Source organism: Pipra filicauda, unplaced genomic scaffold (genome assembly GCF_003945595.2).
Source record: "Pipra filicauda isolate LSUMZ 115617 unplaced genomic scaffold, ASM394559v2 scaffold816_size96748_pilon, whole genome shotgun sequence".
Taxonomy (NCBI): Eukaryota; Metazoa; Chordata; class Aves; order Passeriformes; family Pipridae; genus Pipra; species Pipra filicauda.
The window spans coordinates 63,464-74,999 of NW_024104994.1; the positions used below are offsets into that span (position 1 = coordinate 63,464).

An 11,536-nucleotide genomic window follows, 5' to 3' on the forward strand; every position below is an offset into this window, starting at 1 on the left:
GAGGAAAACATACAACCCAGGCTGCTCTCCTCCAGAATGGAAAGGTTCTTGACAATCCGGCAATGATGTCACTCCAGTGTTGTCACTTGTCACTAGTGCTCCATAAGACCCAGGAGGGGAACTGCTGGCAGTTCCCATTGAAAATGGATTTGAGGGATTATTTTTGATGGCAAATATACATGGAGGAGGGCAATATGGACTTCATGTACAGCAGGAATAACTCTGCCCTAAGGCAGAGACTTTGAAAGACACACAGTAAGAGCAAGAGAAGACAGTTCAAATTACCCTGTGGCACATACTTTTCTCACTAAGGAAGTCTGTAATCTACATTCCCCCTCCTTTTCAAGGTATAAGTTGCATACAGGTAGCTAGAGAATAAATAATTTGACTTTTTAAGACCAACTTATTCCAGTTATATGTCCCAGTGAAGCAGACTGAAGGAAAGGACCGAGAAGTCCTTTCTGAAAAGCACCAATAGGTTACGAGAGCTTGAAAGTGATCCTGACTCTGAAAAGTAGCATGTGACAGCCCGTTGGCCCCTCTGTCCTATATATGCCTGATATACATATATACGTGCATCTCCACTGCACCAGAGTGAGCAGTTTAAACTGATACCTTTCACCTCACCACTGCAAGCAGAGACCACTCATGTGGCCAGGTCCCGCAGTGCAGCTGACAGGCACTTGCTAACACAGCTTTGCAAGTGCCCACATTCAAATATGTTTCTCAGTCAATGAATTTTGACAAGATACCCACTGGACGTGATTCACACATCTTGTGGAATACAAGGGGAAATTTTCCAGATGCTTTGAAAACCAATGACTTCTGAATCTAGGGTAACTCTGCATTCATTGGGACCACATACCTTGCCTTCCTATCTGTCTGTACTGTACCTAAACAAACTGGTTGATACAGAGGAAGTCAATATCTGGGAAGTTTCCTCTGTTTTTTAAAATATATTTAGTTTAAGACAAATTAATATTTAAGTATTGATGGGTTTTGAAAGTTATTAAATCTCTTCAGATTTGCTACTGTTTGACTCTTTAAATCACAATACCATCAAAAAAAGGAAAATATGACAAGTCAAGTTAGCATCTTGCCACCATATTTACAGGGACTTTGCACAGCATATTAAAATCCTTTTTAACACAGTTTAAGCTATCTTTTCAAGCCTTACCCAGTTTTACAGTCCTGATTGTGTTCTTGCAGCTACAAAGGCTGTTTAAGTATTACCGATAGATATCTTGACATTTTAACCCTTATACTCATTGCTACATTTCCCCATATATGTGCAAAATATAGTAAGATAATGTACAATAGGAATATAAAATTTAGGCCTATTGAAAGCCTGTCAAGCTACCAAACTCAACATCCTGGGCCTGTTTGGGTAGTAATGAAGTCTGTCCTTGCTCCTATCCAATGCTGGGGTCTTTCAGCCAAGGAAGGCCGTGAGGCCAAAGCCTTTGCAGTCGTTACCTACACTGTAATAGTATCAATTTAAGCATACTAGTTTGAGGAAGAGGTATCTTGCTTGCAGCTTTTTTAAAAGATCAGCACTTCTAAAGTAGAGCTTCTGTGCTCCTTCAGTGCTAAGGAAAAATAGCCTAGAAAGCCATCCCACATCAGTGTAAGTCCTCTTCTTTGTGCTCATAGCTAAAGTCTCATACAGCCAAGGAAGACAGGACCAGGTTCTGTTGCCCATCAGGAAAACCATTATTTCAGAAAGCCCTCTTTTTTCTGTGACAAAATCTAGAATCATCACCTTCAACTGAAGGGTATACTTCCCACCTGGGTAATGTTCCTTCTCCCTTAGATAGTCACAGAAAAAGCAATTACTCAGTAATGAAGAACTTTACAGGACTTCAAAGTGTGATTACAAATCAATTTTTCTTACATCAGAGAAACATGTCTTCCAAGCCTTAAGTTCTGCTGCTACATCTGATCGTTCCTGATGGGCACCCAGACTACTTCCCAGCAAATGTATTCATTTGAATGAATTCATTCATTCACACAGTCCCAAAAGCACTAGTCCATCTTCTTAACCGACCCTCTGACAAAGGCAGTCCTAAAAGAGACAACTGCACCATTTCCATCTTAATGGAAAGGTGGCAAGGCAACAAAGTAGAGAAGCAATGACAGATTGTTTTTAAATGCTAATAAATTTATGGAATAAAAAATTATTATTACAATTAAAACATGGAAACTTGACCTTGTATATAGCATATGTAGGACATGAAGCACAGTAAAGGTCCTACAGAACAGTACTTTGGGTGCTGGCAGGATGCTCTTCACAGTGCCTTTTGTGTTTGTAGTCTCTCACAATGACATATTACAAAGACTCGGAGCACAAATAGCCTAGCAGCCAAAGGCCATTATCTGCTCTAGCTTTTAGTGTCAGACCTGGCTTCAGTCACGTTGGCCAAGACTGGTGACAGGCATAAAGGAATTGAACAGTTGGACTGAGTTCATCTATTTGGAATTAGCTTAAGCACTATAGCCTCTCTCTTTACTTCTGCTAGCAGAGATTGATTTGCATTCACTGTTCCATGTTGTACCAAAGGACATGGCTTCACGCTGGCAGCCTGAGTCTATGTCACACAAACCACTGCTGCTAGGTTGAAACCAGCCTTCTGTATATTGACTGCTGTGCCTATATATAATGTTTGCTTCTTATGTTATCTTATTGGAACAGCTTTGCAGAAATAGAAGTTATTTAATAATTCCTTATCAAAGCTTCAAGCTGGGTTTTATCTTTCTGCTGTTCTTGCAAAGAATATTGTTTGTGAAAAATTAATCTGACCAAACATGGACTTCTTTCTGTTTGTTTCTATGCCCATGAAAGCACTGATACTTAATTTCTTGTCCTGTAAGTAGTTCGTCAAGTTTAACTATATTCCAATTTAGCCAGTAGATATGTTTGTACCTGGATATACCTTCTCCTATCTCATGAACTAAATGTCAGTACCATTGTTTTTAATGCAATGTATGACTTATACGGCATCTTCACATGCTAAGTGCTATACATGTTGGATATGCTAAGTATGTATTTTGGATCTCATAAGTGCGAGCAACTACAACAGTCTTTATAAGCTTAACACCCTTGAAGAACCAGTATTGGACACACATTACTCTATTTTAACGGAGGAGAAAGAAAGGTGAATAGCAGTCTTGGACTAAGAGCAATAGCTTTTTTCCTAGAAATGTATATTTGGCAATGTGTGATGCTCTTTTCAGCTGAAGGTGACTGAAGACTCACAATAATAAATTAATAAAATCAATTATTCAAAGATAGGGAAAAGAGGATGCAAGGGAGAAAAAGAGATTGATGGCTTTCCATAAAATGTTTCGATTCTAGCTTTGATTTCCTTTCACTTTGTGGTTAGCTGTTGCCTAAGGAAAACTCTCTGATCGAACACATGACATCTAATGTCAGATAGAGTACATCTAATGCTTTGCGTGGAGCACTGTTAGTTTACCAAAACATTGCATCAAATCCCTAACTAGTTCAAAGGGTGTATGCGCAAGTTATTACTTCCCTAGAGATAGAACAATCCAAATAAAACATTGTTTCTGCTCCTTGGACCGGAAAGAGAAAAGGCTAGTTTTGCAGCAACAGGGCCTCTTAACATCAGGCCTATTTTGGCTGACAGAAATGACTTGAAAGATTGTCAGCTTTATGCCTTATGCGAGGGCTGTAAAAAGGTTGCAAGAATATCACCCACATACCAACAAAGGATTTTTTTTTTTGGCTACAAGTGAATTTCCTATATCTCTAAGCTTTCTGAATTACACTAAGAGGAAATTAGATTTTTTTTCCCTGTTGCTGTAGAAAATTCCATTCATGAGAATTAGATTGACAGTCTCTGTATCTCACACTATCCAAAAAGAATGTCCCATACACATATTAGCTCATTTACTGTTATGAATTGTAACTGCTTACAGCAGCACAAAAAGCTCTGGGGACCATTTGATGTAAATTCTGCAATCGCTTAATTCCATGCAGCTCAAATGACTTCAGTGAAGATATTTCAGATTTATATAAGCACCAATAAGCAAAATTAGAACTCAGAACCACACTTAGCAAAAATTTCTCACAGTCAGTCCTACTTGCAGAAAGAATTTTTAGTCTTTCCTTTTAAACATATTTGATAAGCCTTAAAAAATCCCATCCTCCTTACAAAACACAGGCACTGTTGCATTGTTTTTACATCCCGCTCAAAGTACCTTTAAGAAATAAAAAAAGGTGCAATTCTGTATTAAAATCCTGGTACAGAGTATCATTGTTGGCATAAACAGAACTTCCTCACTTTGGCACAACTTAAGCTGTATCTCTCTGCAGACAGCTGCGTTCAGCTGCGGAGTTGTCATGCTTTCACCGTGTCATGTATTTATGATCCCACATGAAAAAAAAAAAAGGCTGTCCAGTGATACTTTTAAAATAAGTGAGAGCAGGTAAAAACATGCTCTGCTTAGAGCTGCGCCAAGAACACCTCATTCAAATACATGCAGCAAACACATTCACTCATATTCCAGCCCTCCCACAAAATTTTCCAGCCCACCAGCATGTCTATCAGCTGCCAGAGCAGCTTAGAAAATTACTTAACAGTACTTGTCAGTAGTATTTTACCCCTGTCTATTTTCAGGTGTGTAATTCCTAACCTGAGGAATTTGGGCAACTGTGTCTCTTTGAGGATCCAAAACTAAACTTCATTGAATATCAAGTAATTCAACACAAATCATTAAATGTATTTGAAAAAACCTACCCTGTCAAGAACATATTCTTACCAAATCCCAACACCAGATTTGGGTTATTCACTTTGCTGTCTACAATCCACATCCTGCAACTCCCTGTAGCAAATAACTAAATCACACTTTAAAAAGCTGGTACTTCTAAACACAGGTGGTAATTCATTACTGAAGTAGCTCCTTGCTGGACAGCAGGTAAGCTGGTGGAAAATGTCTGGGGCTTCACTAAGTGAATACAACTTGCTGCATGTGGAATTGAAACACTGGCAGCATTTCCCCATTACCTCTTACAGCACATAGCAGGAAGCTGCAGTTACTCACTTTGATAGTGCCACTGCCAATTCCTAGGTCCGTTTCTCTTCAGGTGCCCCAGGAGACAATGGTACATGGAAGGACCAGTAAATGGCCTTCTTGCATGGAACTGCACCACTGTTCATGCAGATATCTGTGAATTCTGAGGAGGAAATATTTTGCCCATTATGATCTTTCACCTTCTGAAAGTCTTAACAGGCCCAGGAACAGGCTGCTCAGGGAAGTGGTTGTCACCATCCCTGGAGGTATTTAAAAGATTTAAAAGACATGGTGCTAAAGGACACAATGGACTTAGCAGATGATCATAAGGGTCTTTTACAACCTAAATGATTCTAAGATTCTATCTCATGGCTGCTTCTAAGGAACTTATAAGGTAGAAGAAGTGAGAAGAATTATTAGACTTACTATGGCTTGTCAAGGGCAGAATCTTGCATACTGAGCACTGTGTATTAGCTGCTATTCATTTAACTTTAAACCTTTATTCCTTCTAAAATCAATTTGAAAGCTTCATGGATTAGTCTAACATACAAGATATACCACAGAAAGAACACAGAGAATCTTTCTCTGCAAAGTCAGGAATGCTGATTTCAAAAAATACTCTAAATCAGGCAGATTATCACTGGCCACAAGAAAATGTTTTGAACAGTTTTATGGTGTAAATTCAGTGTTCTTCAATACATTTGGATCTAAAACTTTAGAAAGTAAGAAACCTACCACACATAGATTACATATTTTGCATCGGTCCATTATCTACGGTGATCAGCACGTGTGTTTCTTTTTCTGTGGTTGTTTTCAGGTTCCACATCTCTGTCTGCTGGAGGCAAACACAGAGAGAGGTGATACAATCTTGTCTTATGGATTTCAAAAACAAAAGCACTCAAGTTGTGAGTCTGGGCCTCAGAAAAGAAGTTCAGACATCATGCACTTCCACTGGTAATTTTCACGCCTGAAAGAGACTCAGTAGTGGAGGAGGATCACTCCATGTGAGCAGAACCCAGGTACCAAACTGGTTAGTGATGAAAAATATGGGCAACAGCTTTCACAACACTCACATGCGTAAGATTAGCTGATTCCAGCTCATCCTCTTAGTTCTTTCCTTAAAGGAGCTTCAAAGTGCCCCAACAAATTTCAACAGGAATCCTAAAAATGTACTGATCTGAGAAATAGCAATTAAGATTTTACATTTCTTCTGTTGCCCCCATGTTTAAAGGAGATTCTCATAGGATATCTGTTTCCTCATTCACAGAGACATGATCCTGGTTCATTATATGTATTCTGGAGACTCAAGACAACCAGACAAGGTCTAACCACCTAACTGAAGATGCCCTAGACATATAAGCCTTGCTTAGAGACACAGAACGCGGCTGCATTTCAGCAAGCCCTTGCTGTTTTCATTGACTGAGAGGGCTCTGGTTTGTTGGGCCCCATTTGAAGGAAATCATAGAATAAAGGAACCTCATCTAGAAGTTTCTCTCCCTCCTCTGAGACAGGATCATGTTTGACACACTGACTGTGCATTTTTTTTCTCTTGTCTCCTAAAGGTTGCAGAGTGGCATTACCTCGGCTATTAAATGAGGCCTTGCCTGCATCCAGTCTAAACATCACTTGCTGCAACTCAAGTACTATGTAGAGATAACACTGGGAATCCTTCATTCCTTTCCATTTTGCAGCCATCTTGTCTGTATTTGATGTCTTTTTTCTTTCTTTCTTCTGATTGCTCTTTCCTAGACTAAGGACTAACATCTTTTCAGCCTTGCTACCTGAAGTTACCAACAGGAGGATAGCACAGCATTTCATTGATTGTCATACTGACAACTCACTTGTGTGTCTGAAGAACTTTATCTTGTGAAAATCTACTTAATTGTCATGGATTTCAAAATTCATTATGATTACATTATATACCGATAGGCACTTTGTCTCTTCACTGGTAAGTGCATTAATTTCATTTAGCACTGAATGGTATTATTCTGCTGTGCTATGAAAATAAATAACTTGTAAATGCACAGAGCTTTTATTAAACTCAAATTCTGTAGCTCACCTGACTATAGCAACCACCCAGGTACTGTTTTTTTCTATAATTCATGAGAAGAATATGCCACTTCTCTAGTCAGCTACCCTTGCACCTGCTGACAACAACCATAGTCAAGATGGTTTGACTAGTAGCAAAATTAAGAAATAGAAAATTATTTCCCCTCCCTTTTCACAAACACATTATTAAATTTTTCCAGTATCTGGTGTTTATCAGTATTTTGATTAGATCGTTTACCCATATGCTCTCTTCATACCAACAACTGATAAACCACCACAGTTAGAATGGAAAACCACATCTGGTCAGGAAGTGTGCACAGACAAGAAAATTACTTTGATCGTGAATTAACTCTATGACTCCAATCAGAAAGTAATTTCTGACTTTTCAATAGCAAAAATGGAAGTGTATCTGCTTTGCAAATAACTCAGTATCTGCCATGTTTAGACTTTGGTATCTTTTGGTAAAGGATGCAGGGTGGAACACTTTAGATGCCCATCGTTAAAAATCACCACTACAAAGGCAGCCTGCATGAGCAATTATTAATGGAATAAATCACTACAAATTACACACTGACAGTATAAAGCAATGCTGGAACAAAGCATGTGGGGGAAAAAACCCCACAAAGCTCTTTGTTGAGCAGACAAATCAGTTTCATCATCCTTGGTAACAAGATCATGCACTGTAATCAACCGTTAGAAAGCTAGTACTGTAAATAAACCAAGTTAACTGAAACCAGGGTGTGATGGAAAGTATGTTTTTGTTGAAGGGTGTTAGCTTTCCAAGCCCTCTTCGCAAGAACAGAAAACAGGCTAAATATTCTTGTTAGTGAGTTAGATATAGACATTTTAATCAAGCTGTAATGAAACCTCTTTAGAAAGGCAAAGAGCAAAGGGAAGAGAAAAACACTACTTTCAAGTATTATCTTGAAAAGAGAAAAGTAGAATAAATGAGGCTTCATATAACCAAGCAGATTCTGTAACTAATCAGTGTTCAAGAACAAGTGGTCTTGAGCTGAAGACCCGATCCTTCAAAACCTTGTACATCAATGATTCCAAATCAGGTAAGACCATTTATAGAGAAGAGTTATAGCACTGATCTTTATGCTGCCCTCCAGAAAAAAGAGGATGAAACAAGTACAATTCCATACAGAATTTTATATACTGTCACATATCATTCCCTTTTATGTTTGTCTCTTCCTATTTCCACTGAGTGACAGCCAGTGCATTTCAACAAAAATATATTAAAATGCCAGCATAGCTGGAGCTTAACTGCTTTCAAAATACCTGAGCTGGTCAGAGTTAACTCTTATATAAAGCACAAGTGGGGGCCAGTCTGTCACTTGTAAACTGGCCCCAGCATCTCAAGCCCATCACAGGAATTAGTGACACAACCTTCTCAATGGATCCTTGCATTCAGGCTACACTGAAGTCACCCTGTAAATAAACTCTCTAAGACCACTGCGTTCAGACATTGATGCTTAGCTCTGCATTACTACAGACATTGTAATCTTCCATTCCATAGTCTTTGGGATTGTAGATAAACTCCACTGTCAGAATAACCTGGGTAAAACACTTCCTTCGTGACATCCCCAGCCTTTGAACTCTTCCAGTGTCACTTTTCTACCCAGTACTCTGTTCTGGCTTCTAAGATCTCCCAAAATTTCTTGGCTTCCCTATTAGTTCAGCATATTATTGACTTACTACCTATACTCAGCAACAACGTAAGCCCTTTACAGTGACACTATAGACCACTAATCTGTTTAGCAGACACTTTTAATCATTTGGGATTAGACAGAATATAACCAACAAAGCAGGCATAACTCGAGCAAGGAAAGAAGGAGAACAGACTAGGGATTTGACTTGAGCTTGATGAAGTTTGCCTCAGAATATTTTTAGGAACTGCCTGAAGCTATTTCAGAGCCATTAGCACTTATCTTTGAGAACTTGTGGAGGAAGGATGAGGCTTTTGATAAAGGGGGAATACAGTGCTTATCTATAAAAACAGAGAGAAAGGAGGATCCTAGAAAAGACAGAGCACTTAGCTTAACACTTCAGTTCTTGGGAATCATAGAATCATAGAATCATAGAATCGATTGGGTTGGAAAAGACCTCCGAGATCATCGAGTCCAACCCTTGGTCCAAATCCAGTCCATTTACTAGATCATGGCACTCAGTGCCACGTCCAATCTGCGTTTAAAACTCTCCAGGGATGGTGAATCCACCACCTCTCTGGGCAGCCCATTCCAATGCCTGATTACTCTCTCTGTAAAGAATTTTCTCCTGATATCCAACTTAAATTTCCCCTGGCGGAGCTTAAGCCCGTGCCCCCTTGTCCTATTGCTGAGTGCCTGAGAGAAGAGACCAACCCCCACCTGGCTAGAACTTCCTTCAGGTAGTTATAGACGGTGATGAGGTCACCTCTGAGCCTCCTCTTCTCCAGGCTAAACAACCCCAGCTCCCTCAGCCTCTCCCCATAGGACTTATGCTCCAGTCCCTTCACCAGCCTCGTTGCTCTTCTCTGGACCCGCTCCAGCACCTCAATATCCTTTCTGAACTGAGGGGCCCAGAACTGAACACAATACTCAAGGTGTGGCCTCACCAACGCAGAGTACAGGGGAAGGATCGCTTCCCTGCTCCTGCTGGCCACGCTATTTTTGATACAGGACAAGATCCCATTGGCCTTCTTGGCCACCTGGGCACACTGTTGGCTCATGTTGAGCTTCCTGTCAATTAGTACCCCCAGGTCCCTTTCTGCCTGGCTGCTTTCCAGCCACTCTGTGCCCAGCCTGTAGCGCTGCAGGGGGTTGTTGTGGCCAAAGTGCAGGACCCGGCACTTGGCTTTATTGAACTTCATCCCACTGGAATCAGCCCATCTCTCCAGTCTATCCAGATCCCTCTGCAGAGCCCTCCTGCCTTCCAGCAGGTCGACACTCCCTCCCAATTTGGTGTCATCAGCAAATTTGCTGATGATGGACTCAATCCCCTCATCTAAATCATCAATAAAGATGTTAAACAGGACTGGACCCAACACAGACCCCTGGGGAACACCACTGGTGACCGGCTGCCAGCTGGATGCAGCTCCATTCACCAGCACTCTCTGGGCCCGACCCTCCAGCCAGCTCCTAATCCAGGAGAGGGTACACTTGTCCAAGCCATGGGCTACCAGCTTTTCCAGGAGTATATTATGGGAGACAGTGTCAAAGGCCTTGCTGAAGTCTAGATAGACCACATCCACAGCCTTCCCCTCATCCACCAGGTGGGTCACCTGATCGTAAAAAGAGATCAGGTTGGTCAGACAGGACCTGCCCCTCCTAAACCCATGCTGGCTGGGTCTAATCCCTTGTCCATCCTGAAGGTGCTGTGTGATTGCACTCAGGATGATCTGCTCCATAACCCTGCCAGGCACCGAGGTCAGGCTGACAGGCCTGTAGTTGCCAGGGTCCTGCTTGCAGCCTTTTTTGTGGATTGGGGTGACATTCGCCAACCTCCAATCATCTGGGACCTTCCCAGAGAGCCAGGACTGTTGGAAGATGATGGAGAGCGGTTTGGCAAGCTCTTCTGCCAGCTCCCTCATCACCCTGGGATGGATCCCGTCTGGTCCCATAGACTTGTTAGGATCCAGCTGGCTCAGTAAGTTGCTAACTACATCCTCCTGGAATACAGGAGGGCTATTCAGCTCTCTGTCTCTGTCTATCTGCTCTAGAGGCCAGTTGTTCTGAGGGCCACCTGTCTTACTGTCTTATTGTCATTACAGGAGCCCTCTTAGAATGTGCCCTTTCAGCCCAGACCCCCCCGTGTCCTGGGCTCATCCCCAGCCCTGGGGGCAGCAGGGCAGGGGGGTTCTGCCGCTCTGCTGTGCTCTCAGGAGACCCCACCTGCAGTGCGGCCTCCAGCTCTGGGGTCCCCGACACAACAAGGCCAGGGAACTGCTGCAGCAAGGCCAGACCAGGCCACCAAGGGGCTCAGGGACCTCGAGCACCTCCCCTCTGCACACAGGCTGGCAAAGTTGGGGCTCTTCAGCCTGGACAAGAGAAGGTTGTGTGGAGACCTGGGAGAAACCTTCCCGTCTGGGAAGGGGCCTCCAAGGAAGCCGGAGGGTGACTCTTGGTCAGCAACTGTAGTGACAGGACAAGGGATTCAAACTGACAGAGGGGAGGGTTAGATTTGATGTTAGGAAAATATTGTTTCCTGTGAGGGTGGCGAGGCCCTGGCAGGGGCTGTGCAGAGAGGCTGTGGATGCCCCATCCCTGGCAACATTCAAGGACCACTTGGATGGGGCCCTGAGCAACCTGGTCAGGTTGAAAAAAGATGATTTTAAGGTCCCTCCCAAGCCAAACCGTTCAAGGATTCCATCATTCCATGATCCCCATCCCCACTGCCGAGTGGTCCCACAACTCCTGTGACATCACAGCTGCCAGAGCTGTGCCTGTGTTCCATGTGGAACTGCCAG

General features: G+C 42.2%; 1 long non-coding RNA gene across 1 annotated transcript; it reads right to left on the reverse strand.

Annotated features, from left to right (window-relative positions):
* Nucleotides 1-5,029: 5,029 nt before the first annotated feature.
* On the reverse strand, nt 5,030-10,991 carry LOC120325070. The gene is made up of 3 exons (XR_005566880.1): nt 10,962-10,991; nt 5,773-5,869; nt 5,030-5,200 (listed from the first exon to the last, which is right to left on the reverse strand). It is a non-coding gene; the product is annotated as an uncharacterized LOC120325070 (long non-coding RNA).
* Between the last annotated feature and the right edge of the window lie 545 nt (nt 10,992-11,536).